The 10,801-nt window shown below is 59.3% G+C and overlaps 1 long non-coding RNA gene across 1 annotated transcript; it reads left to right on the forward strand.

Annotated features, from left to right (window-relative positions):
• Positions 1–293: 293 nt before the first annotated feature.
• LOC137309051 (uncharacterized) lies at positions 294–6,872 on the forward strand. Its single transcript, XR_010959734.1, has 3 exons — positions 294–523; positions 647–736; positions 6,786–6,872. It is a non-coding gene; the product is annotated as an uncharacterized lncRNA (long non-coding RNA).
• Positions 6,873–10,801: the final 3,929 nt, after the last annotated feature.

Here is a 10,801-nt window from a genome sequence, read left to right on the forward strand (position 1 = left end):
TCTGAATTGTTACTCTCCCCTTCTTGACGATCTGTTACTCTGAATTGTTACTCTACCCTTCTCCTTGACGACCTGTTACTCTGAATTGTTACTCTACCCTTCTCCTTGACGACCTGTTACTCTGAATTGTTACTCTACCCTTCTTCTTGACGACCTGTTACTCTGAATTGTTACTCTACCCTTCTTGACGACCTGTTACTCTGAATTGTTACTCTACCCTTCTCCTTGACGACCTGTTACTCTGAATTGTTACTCTACCCTTCTCCTTGACGACCTGTTACTCTGAATTGTTACTCTACCCTTTCTCCTTGACGATCCGGTACCCAACCAGGCTCCGGACCTGAAGATTGTATTCGAGAGGATCAGGGACAACGTGGAGGTGTTGGGGGACTTCTCTCGAAAGCGGGAGGCGGGCCGGAAACGCCAGGAGTACCTGCAGCTCCTGAAACGCGACCTGGCCGCGTATTACAGCTACAACGAGTACCTGACGGAAAAGCTGCTCGATCTCTTCCCCCTGTCCGAGGTCAGTGTCGGTGAGGGGGGGTGGTGAGTGTGTCCGTCTGCCGCTCGGTGGCTCTCCGTCTGTCTGCCCGCCCTCTCTTACCCCTCCCCTCCCTCTGACTCGCTCTTTCTCTCCTCCCTCCAGCTGCTTGACTTCCTGGAGGCGAATGAGGTCCAGCGACCCGTCACAATCCGCACCAACACTCTGAAGACCCGGAGGAGAGACCTGGCCCAGGTGAGCCTGCACTTTATTGATGGGCGTGAGGCTGCGTTGCCGATTTCCCCCTGCCAGTAGGAGTCACCTCCAGGCCCTGATTGACACGAGCACTTCCCTTTATACATGGGCGGACATTAGGATTGATAAGGTGTCTAACCCCCCCCCCCGGTTCTGCGGGCCCCGCCCTCGGGCCGGCCCCCCCGGTTTCCCCCTCTCTGGCTTGGTATCACTTTCTGTCTCCTGTGTCGCATCTTGGGACTTTTTTTTTTACTGCCTTAGGGGAGATTTACCAAAACGCTTCCAGGGATGAGGGACTTCAATTATGCGGAGAGACTGGAGAAGCTGGGGTTGCTCTCCTCAGAGCAGCAGCAGCTTGCCTTTATTTAGTGCCTTTAACATAGTAAAATGTCCCAAAGTGCTTCACACGAGCGATTATCAAACAAAATTTAACACCGAGCCACATAAGGAGATATTAGGACAGGTGACCAAAAGCTGGGTCAAAGAGGGAGGTTTTAAGGAGCGTCTTAAAGGGGGAGAGAGAGGGAGAGAGTCGGAGAGGTTTAGGGAGGAAATTCCAGAGCTCGGGGCCCAGGCAGCTGAAGGCACGGCCGCCAATGGTGGAGCGATGGGAATCGGGGGGATGAGCAAGAGGCCAGAATTGGAGGAGCGCAGAGATCTCGGAGGGTCGGAGGAGGTTACAGAGATAGGGAGTGGGGGCGAGGGCCATGCAGAGATCTCGGAGGGTTGTAGGGGCTGGAGGGGGTTACAGAGATGGGGAGGGGGGCGAGGGCCATGCAGAGATCTCGGAGGGCTGGAGGGGGTTACAGAGATAGGGAGGGGGGGCGAGGGCCATGGAGAGATCTCGGAGGGTTGTAGGGGGCTGGAGGGGGTTACAGAGATAGGGAGAGGGGGGCGAGGGCCATGGAGAGATCTCGGAGGGTTTGTCGGGGGGCTGGAGGAGGTTACAGAGATAGGGAGGGGGGGCGAGGGCCATGCAGAGATCTCGGAGGGTTGTAGGGGCTGGAGGGGGTAACAGAGATGGGGAGGGGGGCGAGGGCCATGCAGAGATCTCGGAGGGTTGTAGGGGCTGGAGGGGGCGAGGGCCATGCAGAGATCTCGGAGGGTTGTAGGGGCTGGAGGGGGTAACAGAGATGGGGAGGGGGGCGAGGGCCATGCAGAGATCTCGGAGGGTTGTAGGGGCTGGAGGGGGTAACAGAGATGGGGAGGGGGGCGAGGGCCATGCAGAGATCTCGGAGGGTTGTAGGGGGTAACAGAGATGGGGAGGGGGGCGAGGGCCATGCAGAGATCTTGGAGGGTTGTAGGGGCTGGAGGGGGTAACAGAGATGGGGAGGGGGGCGAGGGCCATGCAGAGATCTCGGAGGGTTGTAGGGGCTGGAGGGGGTTACAGAGATAGGGAGGGGGGCGAGGGCGATGGAGGGATTTGAACACGAGGATGAGAATTTTAAAATCGAGGCGTTCCCGGACCGGCAGCCAATGTCGGTCCAGCGAGCACAGAGGGTGATGGTGTGAACGGGACTCGGTGCGAGTTAGGATACGGGGGGGCAGCAGGAGTTTCGGATGAGCTGGAGTTTACGGGGGGGGTGGAAGATGGGAGACCCGGCCAGGAGAGCATCGGAACAGTCGAGTCTGGGCATGGATGAGAGTTTCAGCAGCAGATGAGCTGAGGCCGGGGCGGAGACGGGCGATGGTACGGAGGTGGAAGTGGACGGTCTCGGTGATGGAGAGGATATGGGGTCAGAAGCTCATCTCGGGGTCAAATCGGTCGCCAAGGTTGCGAACAGTCTGGTTCATCCCAGTGGCCAGGGAGAGGGATGGAGACGGTGGCTCGGCAGTGGGGACCAAAGATAATGGTTTCGGTCTTCCCAATATTTAGTTGGTGAAGGTTAATTAGAGCAGAGAAGGTTATGGGGAGATTCGGGGCAAAACAGGAGATCTTGTGGAGGCGGAGGGCATGGCTGAGGTACTAAATGAACACTTCCCATTGGTCTTCACTGGAGAAGAGGATGCTGCCATCGTAGCAGTAAAGGAGGAGGTAGTTGCGATATTGGATAGGATTAAAAATAGATAAAGGGGAGGTACTTAAAAGATTGGCAGTACTCAAAGCAGAAAAGTTACCCGGTCCGGATGGGATGCATCCCAGTTTACCGAGGGAAGTAAGGATGGAAATTGCGGAGGCTCTGGCCACAATCTTCCAATCCTCCTTAGATATGGGGATGGTGTCGGAGGACTGGAGGATTGCAAATGTTACACCCCTGTTCAAAAAAGGGGAGAGGGACAAACCCGCCAATTACAGGCCAGTCAGCCTAACGTCGGTGGTGGGGAAACTTGTCGAGACAATAATCCGGGACGAAAGTCTGGGCTAATAAATGAAAGTCAGCACGGATTTGTTAAAGGAAAATCGTGTTTGACTAACTTGCTTGAGTTCTCTAATGAAGTAACGGAGAGGGTCGATGAGGGCAGCGCGGTTGATGCAGTATATATGGGCTTCCAAAAGACGTTTGATTAAGTGCCACATAATAGACTTGTTCACAAAATTAAAGCCCATGGGATTAAAGGGACAGTAGCAGTGTGGATTCAAAACTGGCTAAGGGACAGAAAGCAGAGAGTGGTGGTGAACGGTTGTTTTTCAGACTGGAGGGAAGTACACAGTGCTGTCCCCCAGGGGTCAGTATTAGGACCGCTGCTCTTTTTGATATATATTAATGACTGGACTTGGGAATAGAGGGTAGAATTTCAAAGTTTGCAGATGACACAAAACTCGGGGATGTAGTAAACAGTGAGGAGGATAGTAACAGAGTTCAGGAGGTCACAGACAGACTGGTGAAATGGGCAGACACATGGCAGATTAAATTTAACACAGAGAAGTGTGAAGTGATACATTTTGGTAGGAAGAATGAGGAGAGGCAATATAAACTGAATGGTACAATTTTAAAGGGGGTGCAGGAACAGAGACCTGGGGGTGTGTGTACACAAATCTCTGAAGGTGGCAGGACAGGTTTAGAAGGCTGTTAAAAAAGCATACAGAGATCCTGGGCTTTATTAATAGAGACACAGAGTACAAAAGCAATGATGTTATAATGAACCTTTATAAACCTGTGATATACTCGAACATATTAACATCGAGCGGGAGGAGGTATTGGCGGTTTTAGCAGGCCTAAAAATGGATAAATCCCCAGGCCCGGACGAAATGTATCCCAGGCTACTGTGTGAGGCAAAGGAGGAGATTGCGGGGGCTCTGACACATATATTCAGAACCTCTCTGGCCACAGGGGATGTGCCAGAGGACTGGAGAACCGCTAATGTAATACCATTATTCAAGAAGGGGAGTAGGGAAAAACCGGGGAACTACAGGCCAGTGAGCCTAACATCAGTGGTAGGAAAATTATTGGAAAAAATTCTGAAGGACAAAATTAGTCTCCACTTGGAGAAGCAAGGATTAATCAGGGATAGTCAACATGGCTTTGTCAAGGGAAGATCATGTCTGACTAATTTGATTGAATTTTTTGAGGGGGTGACTAGGCGTGTGGATGAGGGTAACGCAGTGGATGTGGTATACATGGATTTCAGTAAGGCCTTCGATAAAGTCCCGCACAGGAGACTGGTCAAGAAGGTACGAGCCCATGGAATCCAGGGTGCCTTGGCACTTTGGATACAAAACTGGCTTAGTGGCAGAAGGCAGAGGGTGATGGTCGAAGGTTGTTTTTGTGACTGGAAGCCTGTGGCCAGTGGGGTACCACAGGGATCGGTGCTGGGTCCCTTGCTGTTTGTGGTCTACATTAATGACTTGGATATGAATGTAAAAGGTATGATCAGTAAGTTTGCTGATGATACAAAAATTGGTAGGGTGGTAAATCGCGAGGAGGATAGCCTCAGTCTGCAGGACGATATAGATGGGTTGGTCAGATGGGCGGAACAGTGGCAAATGGAATTTAACCCGGAAAAGTGCGAGGTGATGCACTTTGGAGGGACGAACAAGGCAAGGGAATACACAATGAATGGGAGGACCCTAGGCAAGACAGAGGGTCAGAGGGATCTTGGTGTGCAAGTTCACAGATCCCTGAAGGCGGCGGAACAGGTAGATAAGTTGGTAAAGAAGGCATATGGGATACTTGCCTTTATTAGCCGAGGCATAGAATATAAGAGCAAGGAGGTTATGATGGAGCTGTATAAAACACTGGTTAGGCCACAGCTGGAGTACTGTGTGCAGTTCTGGTCGCCACACTACAGGAAGGATGTGATCGCTTTGGAGAGGGTGCAGAGGAGATTCACCAGGATGTTACCAGGGCTGGAGCGCTTCAGCTATGAAGAGAGACTGGGAAGATTGGGTTTGTTTTCCTTGGAGCAGAGGAGGCTGAGGGGGGACATGATTGAGGTGTACAAAATTATGAGGGGCACAGATAGGATGGATACTAAGGAGCTTTTTCCCTTCGTTGAGGGTTCTATAACAAGGGGACATAGATTCAAGGTAAAAGGCGGGAGGTTTAGAGGGGATTTGAGAAAGAACTTTTTCACCCAGAGGGTGGTTGGAGTCTGGAACTCACTGCCTGAAAGGGTTGTGGAGGCAGGAACCCTCACAACATTCAAGAAGCATTTGGATGAGCACTTGAAATGCCATAGCATACAAGGCTACGGACCAAATGCTGGAATATGGGATTAGAGTAGACAGGGCTGATGGCCGGCGCGGACACGATGGGCCGAAGGGCCTCTATCCGTGCTGTATAACTCTATGACTCTAAACACTGGTTAAGACCCAGGCTGGAGTATTGTGTCCAATTCTGGGCACCGCTCTTTAGGAAGGATGTGAAGACCCTTGGAGAGGGTCCAGAGGAGATTTACTCGAATGGTTCCAGGGATGAGGGTCTTCAGTTAATGCGGAGAGATTGGAGAAGCTGGGATTGTTCTCCTTAGAGCAGAGAAGGTTAAGGGGAGATTTAATAGAGGGGTTCATAATCATGAGGGGTTTTGATAGAGTAGACGGGGAGAAACTGTTTCCAGTGGGAGAAGGGTCAGTCACCAGAGGGCACAGATTTAAGATAATCGGTGAAAGAACCAGAGGAGGAGATGAGATTATTTTACGCAGCGAGTTGTTCTGATCTGGAATTCACTGTCTGAAAGAGCGGTGGGAGCAGATTCAATAATAACTTTCAAAAGGGAATTGGATAAATACTCGAAGGGAAAACATTTACAGGGATACGGGGAAAGAGCAGGGGGAGAGGGACGAATTGGAGAGCTCTTTCAAAGAGCCAGCACAGGCATGACGGGCAGAATGGCCTCCTCCTGTGCTGTAATCGTCCATGAAGGCGCTGTATATATGGGAGCTGTTGTGGGTGGGGGTCTGAAGAGGACGGGTCCGGGAGGGACTGTCACATCGATGTGGGGTACGTTTATCGGGGGGGGTGTGGGAGCGCGTTTATCGGGGGGGCGTTTATCGGGGTGTGGGAGCGCGTTTATCTGGGGGGGGGCGTTTATCGGGGTGTGGGAGCGCGTTTATCTCGGGGGGGGGGGTGGGAGCGCGTTTATCGGGGTGTGTGGGAGCGCGTTTATCGGGGTGTGTGGGAGCGCGTTTATCGGGGTGTGTGGGAGCGCGTTTATCGGGGGTGGAGGGGAGCGCGTTTATCGGGGTGTGTGGGAGCGCGTTTATCGGGGTGTGTGGGAGCGCGTTTATCGGGGTGTGTGGGAGCGCGTTTATCGGGGTGTGTGGGAGCGCGTTTATCGGGGGTGGAGGGGAGCGCGTTTATCGGGGTGTGTGGGAGCGCGTTTATCGGGGTGTGTGGGAGCGCGTTTATCGGGGGTGGAGGGGAGCGCGTTTATCGGGGGTGTGTGGGAGCGCGTTTATCGGGGGTGTGTGGGAGCGCGTTTATCGGGGTGTGTGGGAGCGCGTTTATCGGGGTGTGTGGGAGCGCGTTTATCGGGGTGTGTGGGAGCGCGTTTATCGGGGTGTGTGGGAGCGCGTTTATCGGGGGTGGGGGGCGCGTTTGTTGGATGGGGTAATCTCGAGGGTGAACGGCCGACCCTAATCTCTCTGACCCCTGACCTCTCTCTTCAGGCTTTAATTAACCGTGGGGTCAATCTGGACCCATTGGGGAAATGGTCAAAAGTCGGACTCATCATCTTCGATTCCTCCGTTCCCATTGGTGAGTCGCATCCCTCTGCCCTTTCCCCATTCACCCCATCGCCCCCTGTGCCCCTCAGTCCCCTCGGTCCCATTCCCCATCGCCCCCTGTGCCCCTCTCTCCCCAGTCCCATTCCCCATCGCCCCCGTGCCCCCCTCCCCTCGGTCCCATTCCCCATCGCCCCCTGTGTCCCTTTCTCCCCTCGGTCCCATTCCCCATCGCCCCCTGTGCCCCTCAGTCCCATTCCCCATCGCCCCCCGTGCCCCTCTCTCCCCTCGGTCCCATTCCCCATCGCCCCCTGTGCCCCTCTCTCCCCTCGGTCCCATTCCCCATCGCCCCCTGTGCCCCTCAGTCCCATTCCCCATCGCCCCCTGTGCCCCTCTCTCCCCTCAGTCCCATTCCCCATCGCCCCCCGTGCCCCTCTCTCCCCTCGGTCCCATTTCCCATCGCCCCCCGTGCCCCTCTCCCCCCTCGGTCCCATTCCCCATCGCCCCCGTGCCCCTCTCTCCCCTCGGTCCCATTCCCCATCGCCCCCGTGCCCCTCTCTCCCCTCGGTCCCATTCCCCATCGCCCCCGTGCCCCTCTCTCCCCTCGGTCCCATTCCCCATCGCCCCCTGTGTCCCCCTCTCTCCCCTCGGTCCCATTCCCCATCGCCCCCTGTGCCCCTCTCCCCCCTCGGTCCCATTCCCCATCGCCCCCGTGCCCCTCTCTCCCCCCTCGGTCCCATTCCCCATCGCCCCCGTGCCCCTCTCTCCCCCCTCGGTCCCATTCCCCATCGCCCCCGTGCCCCTCTCTCCCCCCTCGGTCCCATTCCCCATCGCCCCCGTGCCCCTCTCTCCCCCCTCGGTCCCATTCCCCATCGCCCCCGTGCCCCCCTCTCCCCTCGGTCCCATTCCCCATCGCCCCCGTTCCCCTCTCTCCTCTCGGTCCCATTCCCCATCGCCCCCGTGCCCCTCTCTCCCCTCGGTCCCATTCCCCATCGCCCCCTGTGCCCCTCTCTCCCCTCGGTCCCATTCCCCATCGCCCCCGTGCCCCTCTCTCCCCTCGGTCCCATTCCCCATCGCCCCCCTGTGCCCCTCTCTCTGAAAGATCTCTCCCCTCGGTCCCATTCCCCATCGCCCCCCGTGCCCCCCTCTCCCCTCGGTCCCATTCCCCATCGCCCCCTGTGCCCCCCTCTCTGAAAGATCTCTCCCCTCAGTCCCATTCCCCATCGCCCCCTGTGCCCCTCTCTCCCCTCGGTCCCATTCCCCATCGCCCCCTGTGCCCCTCTCTCCCCTCGGTCCCATTCCCCATCGCCCCCTGTGTCCCTTTCTCCCCTCGGTCCCATTCCCCATCGCCCCCTGTGCCCCTCAGTCCCATTCCCCATCGCCCCCCGTGCCCCTCTCTCCCCTCGGTCCCATTCCCCATCGCCCCCTGTGCCCCTCAGTCCCATTCCCCATCGCCCCCTGTGCCCCTCTCTCCCCTCAGTCCCATTCCCCATCGCCCCCCGTGCCCCTCTCTCCCCTCGGTCCCATTTCCCATCGCCCCCCGTGCCCCTCTCCCCCCTCGGTCCCATTCCCCATCGCCCCCTGTGCCCCTCTCTCCCCTCGGTCCCATTCCCCATCGCCCCCGTGCCCCTCTCTCCCCTCGGTCCCATTCCCCATCGCCCCCGTGCCCCTCTCTCCCCTCGGTCCCATTCCCCATCGCCCCCTGTGTCCCCCTCTCTCCCCTCGGTCCCATTCCCCATCGCCCCCTGTGCCCCTCTCCCCCCTCGGTCCCATTCCCCATCGCCCCCGTGCCCCTCTCTCCCCCCTCGGTCCCATTCCCCATCGCCCCCGTGCCCCTCTCTCCCCCCTCGGTCCCATTCCCCATCGCCCCCGTGCCCCTCTCTCCCCCCTCGGTCCCATTCCCCATCGCCCCCGTGCCCCTCTCTCCCCCCTCGGTCCCATTCCCCATCGCCCCCGTGCCCCCCTCTCCCCTCGGTCCCATTCCCCATCGCCCCCGTTCCCCTCTCTCCTCTCGGTCCCATTCCCCATCGCCCCCGTGCCCCTCTCTCCCCTCGGTCCCATTCCCCATCGCCCCCTGTGCCCCTCTCTCCCCTCGGTCCCATTCCCCATCGCCCCCGTGCCCCTCTCTCCCCTCGGTCCCATTCCCCATCGCCCCCGTGCCCCTCTCTCCCCTCGGTCCCATTCCCCATCGCCCCCTGTGCCCCTCTCCCCTCGGTCCCATTCCCCATCGCCCCCTGTGCCCCTCTCTCTGAAAGATCTCTCCCCTCGGTCCCATTCCCCATCGCCCCCGTGCCCCTCTCTCCCCTCGGTCCCATTCCCCATCGCCCCCTGTGCCCCTCTCCCCTCGGTCCCATTCCCCATCGCCCCCTGTGCCCCTCTCTCTGAAAGATCTCTCCCCTCAGTCCCATTCCCCATCGCCCCCTGTGCCCCCCTCTCTGAAAGATCTCTCCCCTCAGTCCCATTCCCCATCGCCCCCTGTGCCCCTCTCTCCCCTCGGTCCCATTCCCCATCGCCCCCTGTGCCCCTCTCTCCCCTCGGTCCCATTCCCCATCGCCCCCTGTGCCCCTTCTCTGACCCGGCAGTGCCCGCTGTAAGGTTTCCACTCACATCTTGGAGACTGTCCTCACTCACTCCTCACTCATTCGCCCTCTCTCGTTCATGCTCACTCTCACTCACCCTCTCTCGCTCACACACTGTCCTCCCTTCCTCTTCCTCTCCGTCTCCCGCTCACTCTGCCCTCCCTTCCTCCATCTACTGCTCACTCTGTCCTCCCTCTCTCTCTCACTCTGCCCTCCCTTCCTCCCTTTCCCTCTCCCGCTCTTCCTCCCGCTCCCTCTCCCTCTCCCTCTGCCCTCCCTTCCTCCCGCTCTCCCTCTGCCCTCCCTTCCTCCCGCTCTCCCTCTGCCCTCCCTTCCTCCCGCTCTCCCTCTGCCCTCCCTTCCTCCCGCTCTCCCTCTGCCCTCCCTTCCTCCCGCTCTCCCTCTGCCCTCCCTTCCTCCCGCTCTCCCTCTGCCCTCCCTTCCTCCCGCTCTCCCTCTGCCCTCCCTTCCTCCCGCTCTCCCTCTGCCCTCCCTTCCTCCCGCTCTCCCTCTGCCCTCCCTTCCTCCCGCTCTCCCTCTGCCCTCCCTTCCTCCCGCTCTCCCTCTGCCCCTCCCTCCCTCCCGCTCTCCCTCTGCCCTCCCTCCCTCCCGCTCTCCCTCTGCCCCCCCTCCCTCCCGCTCTCCCTCTGCCCCCCCTCCCTCCCGCTCTCCCTCTGCCCCCCCTCCCTCCCGCTCTCCCTCTGCCCCCCCTCCCTCCCGCTCTCCCTCTGCCCCCCCCTCCCTCCCGCTCTCCCTCTGCCCCCCCCTCCCTCCCGCTCTCCCTCTGCCCCCCCCTCCCTCCCGCTCTCCCTCTGCCCCCCCCTCCCTCCCGCTCTCCCTCTGCCCCCCCTCCCTCCCGCTCTCCCTCTGCCCCCCCTCCCTCCCGCTCTCCCTCTGCCCTCCCTCCCTCCCGCTCTCCCTCTGCCCTCCCTCCCTCCCGCTCTCCCTCTGCCCTCCCTTCCTCCCGCTCTCCCTCTGCCCTCCCTTCCTCCCGCTCTCCCTCTGCCCTCCCTTCCTCCCGCTCTCCCTCTGCCCTCCCTTCCTCCCGCTCTCCCTCTGCCCTCCCGTCCTCCCTCTCCCTCTGCCCTCCCTTCCTCCCGCTCTCCCTCTGCCCTCCCTTCCTCCCGCTCTCCCTCTGCCCTCCCTCCCTCCCGCTCCCCTCTGCCCTCCCTTCCTCCCGCTCTCCCTCTGCCCTCCCTTCCTCCGGCTCTCCCTCTGCACTCCCCTTCCTCCCGCTCCCTCTGCCCTCCCTTCCTCCCGCTCTCCCTCTGCCCTCCCTTCCTCCCGCTCTCCCTCTGCCCTCCCTTCCTCCCGCTCTCCCTCTGCCCTCCCTTCCTCCCGCTCTCCCTCTGCCCTCCCTTCCTCCCGCTCTCCCTCTGCCCT

The sequence above is a fragment of the Heptranchias perlo genome, unplaced genomic scaffold (assembly GCF_035084215.1).
Source record: "Heptranchias perlo isolate sHepPer1 unplaced genomic scaffold, sHepPer1.hap1 HAP1_SCAFFOLD_1460, whole genome shotgun sequence".
NCBI lineage: Eukaryota > Metazoa > Chordata > Chondrichthyes > Hexanchiformes > Hexanchidae > Heptranchias > Heptranchias perlo.